Here is a 14,860-nt window from a genome sequence, read left to right on the forward strand (position 1 = left end):
AAAGACAAGAAAAATATATCCACACTCTGAAGATTATTATAACTCCTGCACATTGACGTAAGTGGACAATAAAAATGATGCTGAGTATTAGGTACATCAATATGAAAAGTTAAATGTGATCTGGATGTAAAACGAGGAACATTCAAATATATTGACGAAAGAAGAATTGTCGAATCGATCCGTCCATGAATTATCTTATAAAGGAAGACCAAATCATTAATTTCGCGAACCTTTCTGAGCGAAATGAAATTGAACTCATCCAAAAGAGAGTCGTAACTGTATCCTCTATCGGGTTAAAAACCATGTTTTTTCGGAAAACCGAATTTGAGAAACCTCCTCTGTACACCCTCAATGAAAGTTACATATTTTACCTGGCAAGGATTCCACACTGAACTGCAATATGTCAATTTACTCCTCACCAAAGCTTGGTAAACAGAGGAAATTGATTCAAAGGATTACTTGAATTATTGAAATTTGTGCAGTTGTAGGAAAAGTATAGTGTGCAACATGTGGAGAAAGTCCTTTTCTCGCTCGTGTGATTGCGGCACTCGCCTTTCAGGCTCGTGCCACAAACTTCCACACTCGCGAGAAATGTTGGACTCTCCCCACTTGTTGCACAATATACTATTTTATCTCGAGCGTTTCAAAAGTCTGAGACGTTCGGTTAAGCGCGGTGTTGAATTTTCTTACAGAGAGTTCATTCAAAGGTCTGAGAACGATTTGAAGGGGGATCCTCGGGGATTTTGAAACTATGTAAATTCTAAAAAAAACAATTCTCGAATTCCCGGACAAATGCACTTTGATAAGGAGACTTTAACAACTCCAGGGTCGATAGTCAGTGCATTTGCAAAAAGTTTTAGAAGTGTATACGTCATGAATGACGATAATGATCTGTCAGATATCAACGGTGGAAATGAGGAACTTGTTAACTCCAACAGTTTTTTGAATATTTCTAACGTTTCCGAGGACCTTGTCATATCAGCATCCAAAAGGCTTAAGAACAGACTGACTGTGGGACCAGATGGTATCCCGTTTAGACTCGTAAAGTTTCATATAGATCTGTTCGCCCGACCTCTATGCATCATATACAATTTGATGATAAAATCCGGTATTTTTCCGAATATCTGGAAAATTTCGCGCATTTGGCCAATTTTAAAGTCGGGAAAGAATTCGGAGATTGTTAATTACAGGCCAATTGCTCTTATATCAGTTTTTTCTAAGTTGATCGAGATAGTTTTGTCTGATATAATTTATGACCACGTTCGAACATCATTATCTGAGTATCAACACGGTTTTGTCAGGTCTCGGAGCACTGCATTGAATCTGTGTATTTTCACTCAATATGTTTGCAAGTCATTCGATTCTCGAAATCAGGTAGATGTGGTCTATACGGACTTTAGCAAGGCGTTCGATCGTGTCTCGCATCAACAACTGCTAAGGAAGCTGTCCAACTTTGGTATTACGGGTGCTCTCCTTTCTCTGCTGGAATCTTATCTAAGAGATCGGAAACAATTTGTAGAATATGAGGAAGTAAGGTCGTTTTCATTTGTTTCGACCTCGGGCGTACCACAGAGTTCTAATTTAGGACCACTGTTATTTCTCCTGTTCATCAATGACATTTCGGATATTTTTTGTTCTCAAAAATTACTTTTTGCGGATGATTTAAAGATTTACAGGGAGATTGGGGATCGCCGGGATTGTTTATTGTTGCAAGGTGACCTCGACAGATTGCATACATGGTGTGTGGAGAATAAGTTATTCCTAAATATAAGTAAATGTAAAACTATGACGTTCACTAGGAGGCCATCCCCTATTGCTTATGATTACCACCTTAATAACACGCTATTACGAAAAGTAAATGAGTCAAAGGACCTGGGTATTGTTTTCGATCCGAAACTCATGTTTTCTTCCCATATAGTAGTCATAGTCATAGTCATAGTCATTTATTTTTCCATCAAAAATTTACATGGACTGTCAATTAAATATTAAATATAAGAAATAAAAAAATGCATACATATATGTACATATACAAAACGAAACAACCATCACAAACTCCGCAGATCAGCCACACCATCAAAAAACTCCCTCACACTATAAAACTCGCCCTGCATCAACAATCTCCTGTTAGAATATTTAAATTTGGCCGAATGAAACCCTCGAATGCTTAGTGGTAATGCGTTGTACAGATTGATGCCGTTAGACACGAAACACCTTTGCACTGCCGCGGTTCGAATTTTCGGCTGCCTTATGTTATCTTTTCTGCGGGTATTGTGTTCGTGAAAATCAGACTGCCGGGCATATTACCTCCTATTATCATGGATGAAGCACAAAAAGGCAAGAATGTAACACGATGGTATGGTTAGTATGCCATATCTCCGGAATAACGGAAGATATAACGGCAAGTGCTATGAGGATGATGGGTTTTGTGATTCGTAATTGTAGGGAATTTTCATCCTTTGAAGCAATTTCAAAACAAAAAGGAACAAATCATGATAAGCCTACTACAAAAATATTTAAAAATTTAATTTAATTCTGAAGTGCACTGAACAATGAGTGCCTAAATTGGTATAAAGACAAGAAAAATATATCCACACTCTGAAGATTATTATAACTCCTGCACATTGACGTAAGTGGACAATAAAAATGATGCTGAGTATTAGGTACATCAATATGAAAAGTTAAATGTGATCTGGATGTAAAACGAGGAACATTCAAATATATTGACGAAAGAAGAATTGTCGAATCGATCCGTCCATGAATTATCTTATAAAGGAAGACCAAATCATTAATTTCGCGAACCTTTCTGAGCGAAATGAAATTGAACTCATCCAAAAGAGAGTCGTAACTGTATCCTCTATCGGGTTAAAAACCATGTTTTTTCGGAAAACCGAATTTGAGAAACCTCCTCTGTACACCCTCAATGAAAGTTACATATTTTACCTGGCAAGGATTCCACACTGAACTGCAATATGTCAATTTACTCCTCACCAAAGCTTGGTAAACAGAGGAAATTGATTCAAAGGATGAAAATTCCCTACAATTACGAATCACAAAACCCATCGTCCTCATAGCACTTGCCGTTATATCTACTATATGGGAAGAAAACGTGAGTTTCGGATCGAAAACAATACCCAGGTCCCTTGACTCATTTACTTTTCGTAATAGCGTGTTATTAAGGTGGTAATCATAAGCAATAGGGGATGGCCTCCTAGTGAACGTCATAGTTTTACATTTACTTATATTTAGAAATAACTTATTCTCCACACACCATGTAGGTATGCAATTTGTCGAGGTCACCTTGCAATAATAAACAATCCTGGCGATCCCCAATGTTCCTGTAAATCTCTAAATCATCCGCAAAAAGTAATTTTTGAGAACAAAAAATATCCGAAATGTCATTGATGAACAGGAGAAATAACAGTGGTCTTAAATTAGAACTCTGTGGTACGCCCGAGGTCGAAACAAATAAAAACGTCCTTACTCCCTCATATTCTACAAATTGTTTCCGATCTTTTAGATAAGATTTCAGCAGAGAAAGGAGAGCACCCGTAATACCAAAGTTGGACAGCTTCCTCAGCAGTTGTTGATGCGAGACACGATCGAACGCCTTGCTAAAGTCCTTATAGACCACATCTACCTGATTTCGAGAATCGAGTCACTTGGAAACATATTGAGTGAAAATATACAGATTCGATGCAGTGCTCCGAGACCTGACAAAACCGTGTTGATACCCAGATAATGATGTTCGAACGTGGTCATAAATTATATCAGACAAAACTATCTCGATCAACTTAGAAAAAACTGATATAAGAGCAATTGGCCTGTAATTAACAATCTCCGAATTCTTTCCCGACTTTAAAATTGGCCAAATGCGCGAAATTTTCCAGATATTCGGAAAAATGCCGGATTTTATCATCAAATTGTATATGATGCATAGAGGTCGGGCGAACAAATCTATATGAGATTTTACGAGTCTAAACGGTATACCATCTGGTCCCACAGCAGTGTGACCAGATTTAGTAGAAATCTACTTTCTTAGTAGATTTTTCGCATTTTCCTGGAGTTTTTAGTAGGAAAAAATCCTTTGGTAGATTTTAGTAGATTTTGGTAGTTTTAAAAAATATAACCGAGACAGTTGGGAATATGGAAATTCGGATGTCTTGACTGTTCCTATGAATCAATTCATTGTTTATTCTCATTGAGGTTCTACGTTCTTCGTGTTTCTAGAAGATCGTACCTACTTAAACATAATAAAATCATAAAACTTCTTTGGTGGCTGTCGGCTGAGAATAAATACGAAGAATGATGGAATATCCGAAGGGTGCCTCATTAAAAACAGATGGTGTGTAAACTTCCGTTGAAAATATACCATTATCTCACATTTGGTATTTTATTTAGTGGAAAAAAATATGTATAACTAGAATTTCATCGACAAATTTGGGTGGCTGCATATTTCAGATTTTGAATGCCAAATGCAAGAGAATATTTTCGGCTATTAACCGCATCAAAACAAAAAATAGAAACAGATTTCTAAATAAAAATATAGTATTATTATAACATGCTAAAGAAGGACTTGAAGAGATAGGTGATTGTTGTCGTTTTCAACCTACAAAAAATATACTTGATTCGATGGATAGTGATAATTTATATATGGATGTTAAAGACGATGATTTGACTGCAGATTGATACTGATTTTTCAATTATTTTTTTTATGTTCAACTGTAGTATTTAATTTCTTTATTTAATGTTATTTTCATCCGAAAGATTTTAGTTTTTATTTCTATTTATATCCTTTTATTTAAATATATGAATTTGTTTGTTTATATTTGCTATTTTGATCCTTTTTGTTTTTGTTCGGTTTCTTTTCCTTTTTTTTTGTCGTTTAAATTTTGAAATAAAATCTTGTTTTATTTTCGAATCTGTACGCATCTGTACTGTTTATCATATTCATGAAGTAAAATTTAACCATAAGAGACATTAGATTAAAGTTTATTCTGAATAATGTTAAAATCTAATGCAGCGCTATCTGTGAAATTTTTCAAAAAATATGTTAGTAGAATTTTAGTAGATTTCTGAACGGTGTTGGTAGATTTTTAGTAGATTTCTGCGGCAAATTTAGTAGATTCACCATATTTCAATCTGGTCACGCTGTCCCACAGTCAGTCTGTTGTTAAGCCTTTTGGATGCTGATATGACAAGGTCCTGGGAAACGTTAGAAATATTCAAAAAACTGTTGGAGTTAACAAGTTCCTCATTTCCACCGTTGATATCTGACAGATCATTATCGTCATTCATGACGTATACACTTCTAAAACTTTTTGCAAATGCACTGACTATCGACCCTGGAGTTGTTAAAGTCTCCTTATCAAAGTGCATTTGTCCGGGAATTCGAGAATTATTTTTTTTAGAATTTACGTAGTTTCAAAATCCCCGAGGATCCCCCTTCAAATCGTTCTCAGAGCTTTGAATGAACTCTCTGTAAGAAAATTCAATACCGCACTTAACCGAACGTCTCAGACTTCTGAAACGCTCGAGATAAAAAAGTAATTTATGTTTTCTGTACATTTTTAGGTAATGATTTTTCGTCTTAATTTGAGTAATTAATTCATTTGAATACCACAATGGATAATTACGGGAGCAGCATTCTTTTAAGGGTACTCACTTTGCAATTATATTCTGAATAATATGGTAAAAAATATCACTAGCATAGTTTACATCTTTGATTTTACCTAATTGTTGACACCAGTCCACCTCACTGAGAAGCCGACAAAATTTTTGATCATCTAAATTTCTAAAATCATACCGTTTTGCGCTGGAGGAGAAATTTCTAGGGACAGTGGGGCATGCTGGAACTTGCACAATAAATACTGGATGATGTGGATCAACTGGCACCAATGGATCGTCATGGGGTAGCACTTCACAAATTGTTTCTTTATTTGTGACAACCAAATCCAGCATTCTATTATTATGGTTACTAACCTCGTTACATTGATCACAATCATAAAAATTTTGAAGTTCTGGAATATTGAAGTGACCCATAATTGTTCTCCTGTCTATATGCTCCTTATTTTCTATTGATTCAAAAAATTCATCATACTCATTCATAGAAATATTTGGTGGAATGTATACTAATAATATAATCATTGGAATATGATTAGCTCCAGAAATTTTCACTGCCAGGACATCAATTTTCTGAATAGGACAGTCAATCTCGTAGATTTCCGAATTGTATTCATCACTGTTAACTGCCAGCAAAACTCCTCCTCCGCGAGTCCCTGTACTACGATCTTTACGATAAACTGCATAGTTTTGTGGAAATAACTCACCATCGAGTACACCCTCCCTCAACCAGCTCTCAGTAATAGCAACCACAGTCAGCCACTGGTCAGTTCATTTTGCAAAAATATGTGCGTCTTGGTATTCAATAATAATAATAATAATAATAATATAGTTTATTGAATCATAAACAATAATCGCAGAGGCTAAGAGCCTGTACGCGATATACAATTGAATACATTCATGTATACATTATTTCTTAAGCCATTACAATTATGAAAATACAATTTAATAGAACAAAAAATTACCCGCTGAACGTCCAAAGAGAACAAATATATCTAATTTAACTTAAACGTTTTCATATTATCCCAAATTTTACCCAAACCATTTACACTATACCCACACTCAAATCGACATCCTTGAGAATAAGAACTGTAACCTGACCGTCCTGTGAATTCCCACATCAGTTTGTAAGTGTCCGCTATAAATTGGTCAATAATTAGAAACATCTACTTCCTCTATGTATAATCCATTCTTTGATAAGTCTTTTCCTCTTCCCAATGTTCTTCTCATTTCTTAATTCCCTTGGGATTGTTCTGTAGATTCTCGGTGCTAGGTATGAGAAGCATCTCTGGCCGATACGTTTTTCAGCTCTTGGTGTAAATAAGCAATTCTTATTCCTGGTTTCATGCAAACACTCTATTGGCTGTAGATCAATTTTCCTAGAAAAAACAGCACTCAAAATTTGAGTAATATATAGCTGGTGAGGATTCATTACTCTTGACATGGCGTATAATTCGTCTGATGGAAATAAAATAGGTTTACTATAGATGAAGTAACCATTTCTGAATTATCTCCACTCTTTTCATATGACATTCGTATGCACCACCCCAACCTATTATACCATATCTTATCAGAGTTTGACAGAGGGAACCATATATCTCCATCAGCTCTTCTACATTTAGGTACTTTTTAAGATGTCTAAATCTTGGCAAAAGGCATCTGAGTTTTTTGACTAATGTGCCTATATGCTTCTCCCATTTCAAATGCCTGTCTATTGTAATTCCTAAATATTTTATGGCGTCACCTTCAGGTTTTGACGTTTCACTGTTGATATTCAGTGAGCCCATTTGTGGTAATCCAGATTCGTAGGAGGCGAACGGCAAGTATTTAGTCTTTTTAAGTTAATAGTCAGTTTATTGGATTCGAGCCATTGTTTTATCTTTGAAATATCCTCCTCGGCTTTAGATTTTAAATTCGGCCATGTCTCATCCTCGTATAGTATAGCAGTGTCGTCTGCGAAGCTAATGACCTCACCCTCCTTTTTCATCAACAGTAAGCTGTTCACGTATATTGTGAACAGAATCGGTCCTAGCACTGTCCCTTGGGGTATTCCATATTCTAAAATACTTTTTTTGCTTGTATGGTTGTTGATCTGTAGAAATTGAGGCCTGTCTGTCAAATAATTTTTCAACAAATCCCATGCTCTTCCCCGGAATCCATATCGATAGAGTTTGTCTAAAAGCTTTCCATGTGAAATGGTGTCGAAAGCCTTTTCTGGATCTATGAAAACACACAAACCCGTTTTCCCACTGTCCAACCAACTGTATACTCTCTCGACTAGTCTTCTAATTGCGTCCTCTGTAGACTTTCCTTCCCTAAAGCCATACTGATTTTCAGATAAAATCTTCTTTTTCTCTAGGAATTTCACGATACGAGTCTTCAGTATTATCTCCAATATTTTGGCCACGTTAGATATGAGGCAAATAGGTCTATAGTTGGATATAATGTTCTTTTCTCCCGATTTATGGATTGGTCTGATGATTCCTACCTTGAATTGTCTGAGAAATCTTCCAGATTCAAAGCATTTATTCACTAATATCATAATGGGTTCCGCTATTTCTTCCTTGATGTTCTTGAGGAGTTCTACTTTAATGCCGTCATTGCCTGGTGTTCCACCATTCTTCAGATTCTGGATCATTTCCTTTACTTCATTTGAACATGTTGGAAACAGAAAACATGTCTCATCACAGTACACCTCACTTTCATTTATTTCCAGTGTATGGGGTATGGTTTCAGCTAGATTTCTTCCTATCTCATTGAAGTATTTTCCGAATTCTTCCACAATCTCCTCCTTATTTACTTTTTCCTGTCCTTCAATATTAAAGATAGAACTCGCTCTGCTCGCCGAAGGGGCTCCGCCCCTTGGACCCCGTCACTATGCCGGTAGATCCTTCACTGGGTATCCCTCTAGAAAATAAAAGATTTTTTTCGGAAACCTTGTATCGTTAGCTGATTTCAGACGATTCACTCGGTATACTATGCTGATTCTAGGGTGGAATTCTGTATGATTTTTTTTCCTAGAACATACCGTTTGGCCCTTGTTCACATGAAAATATTTGATGCAAATAACTTTCCATGACGACAAATCAAGGGCGGTCCTAGCCTTAAATTTTGAGGGGGTTCGCCGTTATGGGCTTCGAGTATTTCTATGGGACCAAATCCCAGATTATACCGATATCAAGCCTTACCTCTCAAAAATATTTATATTTAGATATTCATATGAATATTTATATAAGGCGTACAACTTTGCGTCCGCCGTTTTGCAATAGATGGCTGTAACGGTAAGTGGTAGTAGAATAGTTATTTATAATACAAGTGCAGAAGGCATTGATATTCTTCCACGAGTTCAAAATTCAAAAACGAGCCACGAAGTGGCGAGTTTTTGAATGAACGAGTGGTAGAATGAGCCTTCTGTTCGAGTATTATATATTATTTTCTCTAATTCATTGCATTCTTATTGAAATTAATGAAATATTTCCATAAATATCATTTAGTGATGTTTGGCTTGAAAAATGTTGGTTGGCAGAACTGATTTTTTTAAGGCAAATTGATGAATTGGCGGATAAAGCCGTGGCGGAAAGTTCGGAGTACCAACATATAATAATGAAATATAACCATGAAAACTGTGCTTTTCTGATATATTCTCGCACGATTTTGTTCCACAAGATGTGGAAGAATGAACGGAGTAACCACAGAATTAGAGAAATAAATATATCGTAGATGTCATACAATAAGTTTAGGTATTTGTGAACATAACGCCATTGATATGTTAGTCGATTTGTGTCTGCATCATAAAGTTATTCACGACTAACCATGTTAGCTTACGAGCCAAATTCTCGTCATTTGCGGGAGGTTTCAATTTGCTACTAAAATATGAAAAAATCCGCGGCTGAGGTTCATCGAATGCTTTCAAATACCTATAGTGAGAACGATATTGGTGGAAGAACGTACCAACGATATTGTTTATGTCTAGGTTTAGTTATTTTCTGGTACATCTGTAAAATGGCTTGTTCCGTTTGATTAAATAAATAAAGAAATAGATGAGTGGTTTCAACGCTTCAAGAATGGTGATTTTGATTTCGAAGACCAGCATCGCGGTGGAAGAGAGAAGTTTTTTGAAGATGCAGAATTGGAGGCAATAATTGATCAAGATTCATGTCAAACGCAACAATAATTGTAGGATCAATAGGAGTGACACTAAAAGCCATTTCAAAACGCCTGAAAGTCATAGGAATGACTCAGAAACAAGGAAATTGGGTGCGGTACGAGTTGAAGCCGCGAGGTGTTTGAACGACGTTTATTTACTTGTGAACAGCTGCTTGCAAGACAAAGACGGAAGGGGTTTCTGCATCGGATTGGGACTGGAGACGAAAAATGGGTTCATTACGATAATCCCAAGCGCATGAAATCATGAGGATATCCTGACAATGCTTCCACATCGACGGCCAAACCGAATATTCACGGTTCTAAAGTCATGCTCAGTATTTGGTGGGACCAGCTCGGTGTAGTGTATTATGACTGAAAGAATCACAGGCGATCGTTATCGAACGCAATTAATGCGTTTGTACCGAGCATTGAAAGATAAACCGCCGCAATACAACGAGAGAGAAGATGAATTGATTTACCGCATGACAATGCTCGACCCCATGTTGCGAAAGTAATCAAGATATACTTGGAAACGTTAAAATGGGAATTCCTACCCCACAACCCTACCCGACGTATTCTCCAGACGTTGCTCCCACGGACTATCACTTGTTTCAATCAATAGCACATGGCCTGGCTGAACAACACTTCCGATCTTATGAAGAAGTAAAAACTTGGATCGATTCGTGGATCGCTTCAAAAGTTTTTTCAATTCGTACGCTGTCCGAAAGATGGGAGAAAGTAGTGACCAGCGATGGGCAATACTTTGAATTATAAATGTATAACCAGTTTTTTACAATAGAGCCTCGAATTTCGCAAAAAAAATTTTACCCTTATGTATTTGTTGTATTATAATACCATTATTTACTTATCAGGGTTTTAACCATTCAGGTAGAAATTAAAAAAAAAAATAGATTGTTTAATATGAAAAAAAGAAGACAATTGGCAACTACATCACAAAATCTAATTTGGTCTTCAAAACTTTGAACCCTTTGAGAACCTTGTAATCACAGCGTCCTCGTCAACATCAATGTCCCTATGAATGTTCAGGAGGACAAAATACTCCATAAAAATGGAAGCAAACTACTAAATATGTCGTTTTCCACTGAATCTTATTATTATCCTCTATGAACTTTATTCAAATCAACAGAATTTTCTCACACCAAAATATCACAGCGATATATATCGATATTTTACTCTTACATATTTCGATACATTTCGATAGTGTCAGAAAATATCGATAAAATATATAAATATCGATAGTTTTCTGACCTTTGCCCATCCCTAGTGTGGATTTGCCGAACGCAGTCATAACCATAAACAAAGATTTCTCTATGACCATAATTGTCAGTCAAACTCAGACGCATGTCTTAAAATTTTGTTCGAATATAAATCGTATATTGTATTCCTTAATAATGAATAAAAAATAACCGATATCAACCAAATTCTCAGATCTCATTTTTCCAGAAATGGCAATTTCTTTCTTTGAAGAATTTGGGAGAAATGAATAATCAAAATGTGAGCGTCAGTCTTTCAAGAAAGTTATTCATGCTTATAGGTTTGTAAAAAATTTTTAGAGAATATTGAATAATAATATAATCCCAACATTAAGATTTTAAATTAGCACATTTCTTCTTTATAGAGACATGTATGATGCATAAGTCCAAATTTAATTGATGATTGGGTGGGAAAAATTGACAAAAAAAGTTTATGTTTGTTAGTTAAGTTGTAATCCTTTTTATGGTCCTTTTTTTTGTTTATTTAATAGTTACAATAGACAATTATTAGCATATTTTTCTCTGAATTTCAACTTTGAAAGAAAATTTGTCATTTTATGTCTTGCCGATGAAAATATTGATATTCTTGTAAGTCAATTCAAAATGAATAATAGATATATTTTAAGGGCTATCATTCCATAGGATATTTACTTGTGAGCCCTAAAATGAAGTTACATTTATTCAATTGACTCATTAATAGAAATACTACCTGAAATAAAGAAATTGCATTCAATGTTTATTTTCAGTTTTGACAAATATTGAATTTACATAATCGTTCGATAAGATCTATGAAAAGACCTACAGTGAGATTTTTGTTTTAGGAATATTCAGTATAGCTGTAATAAACAAACTGAAAAGAGGCAGAATGAATAATAGATCTACCTTTCGGATACCCATATCTGAGAAATCAGGTTATAAGAAGTCCCTCATTTCCAAGGTTTATCAATACATTTTTCAGTTGAGCAGCAAATTATTCTTCTATTCCATATTTTGTGAAGAAATACAATATAATTGCAACAATTTGAAGGACCTATTGGAAATTCCTGACGAACTAAGGAGTTTTTTAGTATCTGAAGATTGTATTGATGCTATGTTATAGAACGAGACTTGTGGCTCTGGGTTTTACTCAGAAGTGAATTAAACAGGGCTATTTATGTCCTATATAGTAAATAAAATTTTGATAGATATAAGTTTCAAAAGATCAACAACTGATCATAGTATTTACATAAATCAAAAAATAACTGGCTTATTATTGTTGCATTGTACGTGGATGACTTTTTTGTTTTAACTAATGTTAATTCTGAATGAATTTTCTGATAGAAAATTTTATGATAAAGAAATTAGGGGAAGCTAAAAAATGATTAGGGATGAATATTACTAGAAATTATGGAAAAGGTAGTAATGCTATCGATTATATTCTTCAAATATGTATTGCAATAATTCAACATGTGTGATTGTGAACATGTGAAAACTAAATGGAATTTTAATTCAACAAAAGAGAGTTGTAATGATGAACCATATAAGAAATTAATAGGTTTATTAACATCTTTAGCAGTATTAACTAGTCCTGATATAGCATACTCTGTTAATTTCTTGAGTCAATTTAATAATTATCTCATTGTTGAACACTAGAAAAGTGCAAAACTCATTTCAAGATACAAAGATCATTGTTCAATTTTTACTTCAGTCAAAAGGAACTGAGTATTTGAAATCGGTACTAAAATTGTATCGGCCAATACTATTGACCCATATTAGTGGGTTCGATATCGACATTGATTTTTTCAAATGTTAACTTTGGATCTGAATCAATGAATAATTTAATTTCTACCAAAATGAAAAGCAATGAATAAATCAGTAGGATAGCATTTTTGAAATGGCCATATAGCACCTATTTCCATAACGATTAAAAGATTGGAAACTTTAGTGAACAAATAGGTAGGTATCTACGTTTATACAAATTTGATCATTCATTCATGACATGGAAATTTTCAATAAATAGTCTGCTTTTTAAAGTATTTAATACCTTCATTGAATTGCTGGAAAATTGATACCAATTTCGAAAGTGACTGCCATTTTAAAATTTTTCATATACTGAATGATCCTTCAAAATTTATTTCTGTCGTAACATTTTGACTAGTATTTCAACTGATATATTCCATACGTTATTGAAATCAATATCTTCAAAGTACTATTCAAAAGACTGATAATGGAATTTAGAAGAATATATCTTTCTCAATTTCATAGTCATATATGATATGATGCATAAGTCCAAATTTAATTAATTCACATCTAAAGTGAATGTTATTCTTAGAAATATTCAGTATAGCTATAATAAACCAACTAAAAAGAGACATAATGAATAGACTTGCCTTTCAAATACCCATGGCCTATGTTACCTCATAAGCAATTACCTATAATATCTTATCTTGGTGAAACCTTTTTGAGAAATCAGGTTATAAGTTTGAGAGTCTCTAATTTCCAAGGTTTATTAATACATGTTTCAGTTGAGCGGAAAATAATATAACAGGGTATATATAGTTGAAATTATTAGTATGAAAGATTTGACTTATTCATTATAAATTCAACAGCACTGCACTCAAATTCTTCAAAAACGGAGTGGTCACTTATATTTTTGCACTCCTCTGTCGTAAAAGTGTATATTTTAGATATTCAAAAAACACATGGAAACTTTTGAATGTTATCTGACTAACTTGGCTCTTTTTTTCCAGTAATAAAGCCAATTGTGAATTATCTATAAGGAGTTTTTCCATCTGTTTAATACTGTTTCATAGTAGCACAACTTTTACTCCAATCCAAGACTGAATTGATGAATGAAGCTTCTGTTCTCTTTGGTAGTTCCATCTTCTGTCGCAATAAATTCAAATTTTCACGAAAGGGAATGTAGTTTTATAGTTTGTGGAAAATAAACGAAAAATTCCTGAAATAAAGTAACATTCATCCAAATAATACAAACACTTAAAACAAACCTGAATTGAGGAAAATGCATTCGATGATATAAATGTTCATTTCTAAATTTTGACAAATATCTATCGAATTTTCGATTCGCCGAAGACTTTGCATTTTATCTGTCGGCCTTTATTTAAATATTGAATAACAATTTTGGAAATTGCAAACTTTTTCAGGAACTTTCATATATCGAAATGGAATATTTATTATTAACATGACACTGACAGCCAAATTGTCCACAGATACCACAGAAATATGGGACTCGAAATGTCAAAATGATCCGAAACACCCCGTATACTCGAAAACCGCGGGGAGAATCGAAGGTTTGGGATTTTTCCCGGGATCTCCAGACGATTTTGAGGGGGGTCTTATTCTTGTCATTTTTGCTCTAGATGGTCCCGTTTGGGCTGTGATTTTACGTTTAAAGTTTGACGTATATGTGCAAGCGGTTTTATATATACTTAGATTTATCTTTGTCTACAATACCCTACAGTTTTGATAATAAATTTTTAGTGCGCTGGTATATGTCTTCTCGTCTGAACGTCTGCTGGATGAGTTTACAGGTTTTTTTCCTTTACTATATGTGGGTGTCCATTTCGATATTTTATCATAATATCATTTTCTCCACTTTTTTGACGTTCCATCAATTCTCGACGAAGTGTCAAGAAGTAGTCACGCTGTCTCACCGTTTGGTCGGGTCTGATGTATACACTTCGGAATTTTTCATTATTTTACAGAGTTTTATTATTCTTAATAAGGAGAGGTATATCTGCTTTGTTAGGTAAAGTAAGTTTTATCGGCCTTGACTTCCAGGGAAACCGTTTACCCAATCTATGCATTTGCGGGTTATTCAT

At 34.6% G+C, this 14,860-nt stretch overlaps 1 protein-coding gene across 3 annotated transcripts in view; it reads right to left on the reverse strand.

Annotated features, from left to right (window-relative positions):
• The window catches only part of LOC123676379 (43 kDa receptor-associated protein of the synapse homolog), a 372,949-nt gene that overhangs the window by 46,497 nt on the left and 311,592 nt on the right, over window positions 1-14,860 (reverse strand). The gene's annotated exons all lie outside the window — the stretch shown is intronic.

Source organism: Harmonia axyridis, chromosome 3 (assembly GCF_914767665.1).
Source record: "Harmonia axyridis chromosome 3, icHarAxyr1.1, whole genome shotgun sequence".
Classification (NCBI taxonomy): domain Eukaryota; kingdom Metazoa; phylum Arthropoda; class Insecta; order Coleoptera; family Coccinellidae; genus Harmonia; species Harmonia axyridis.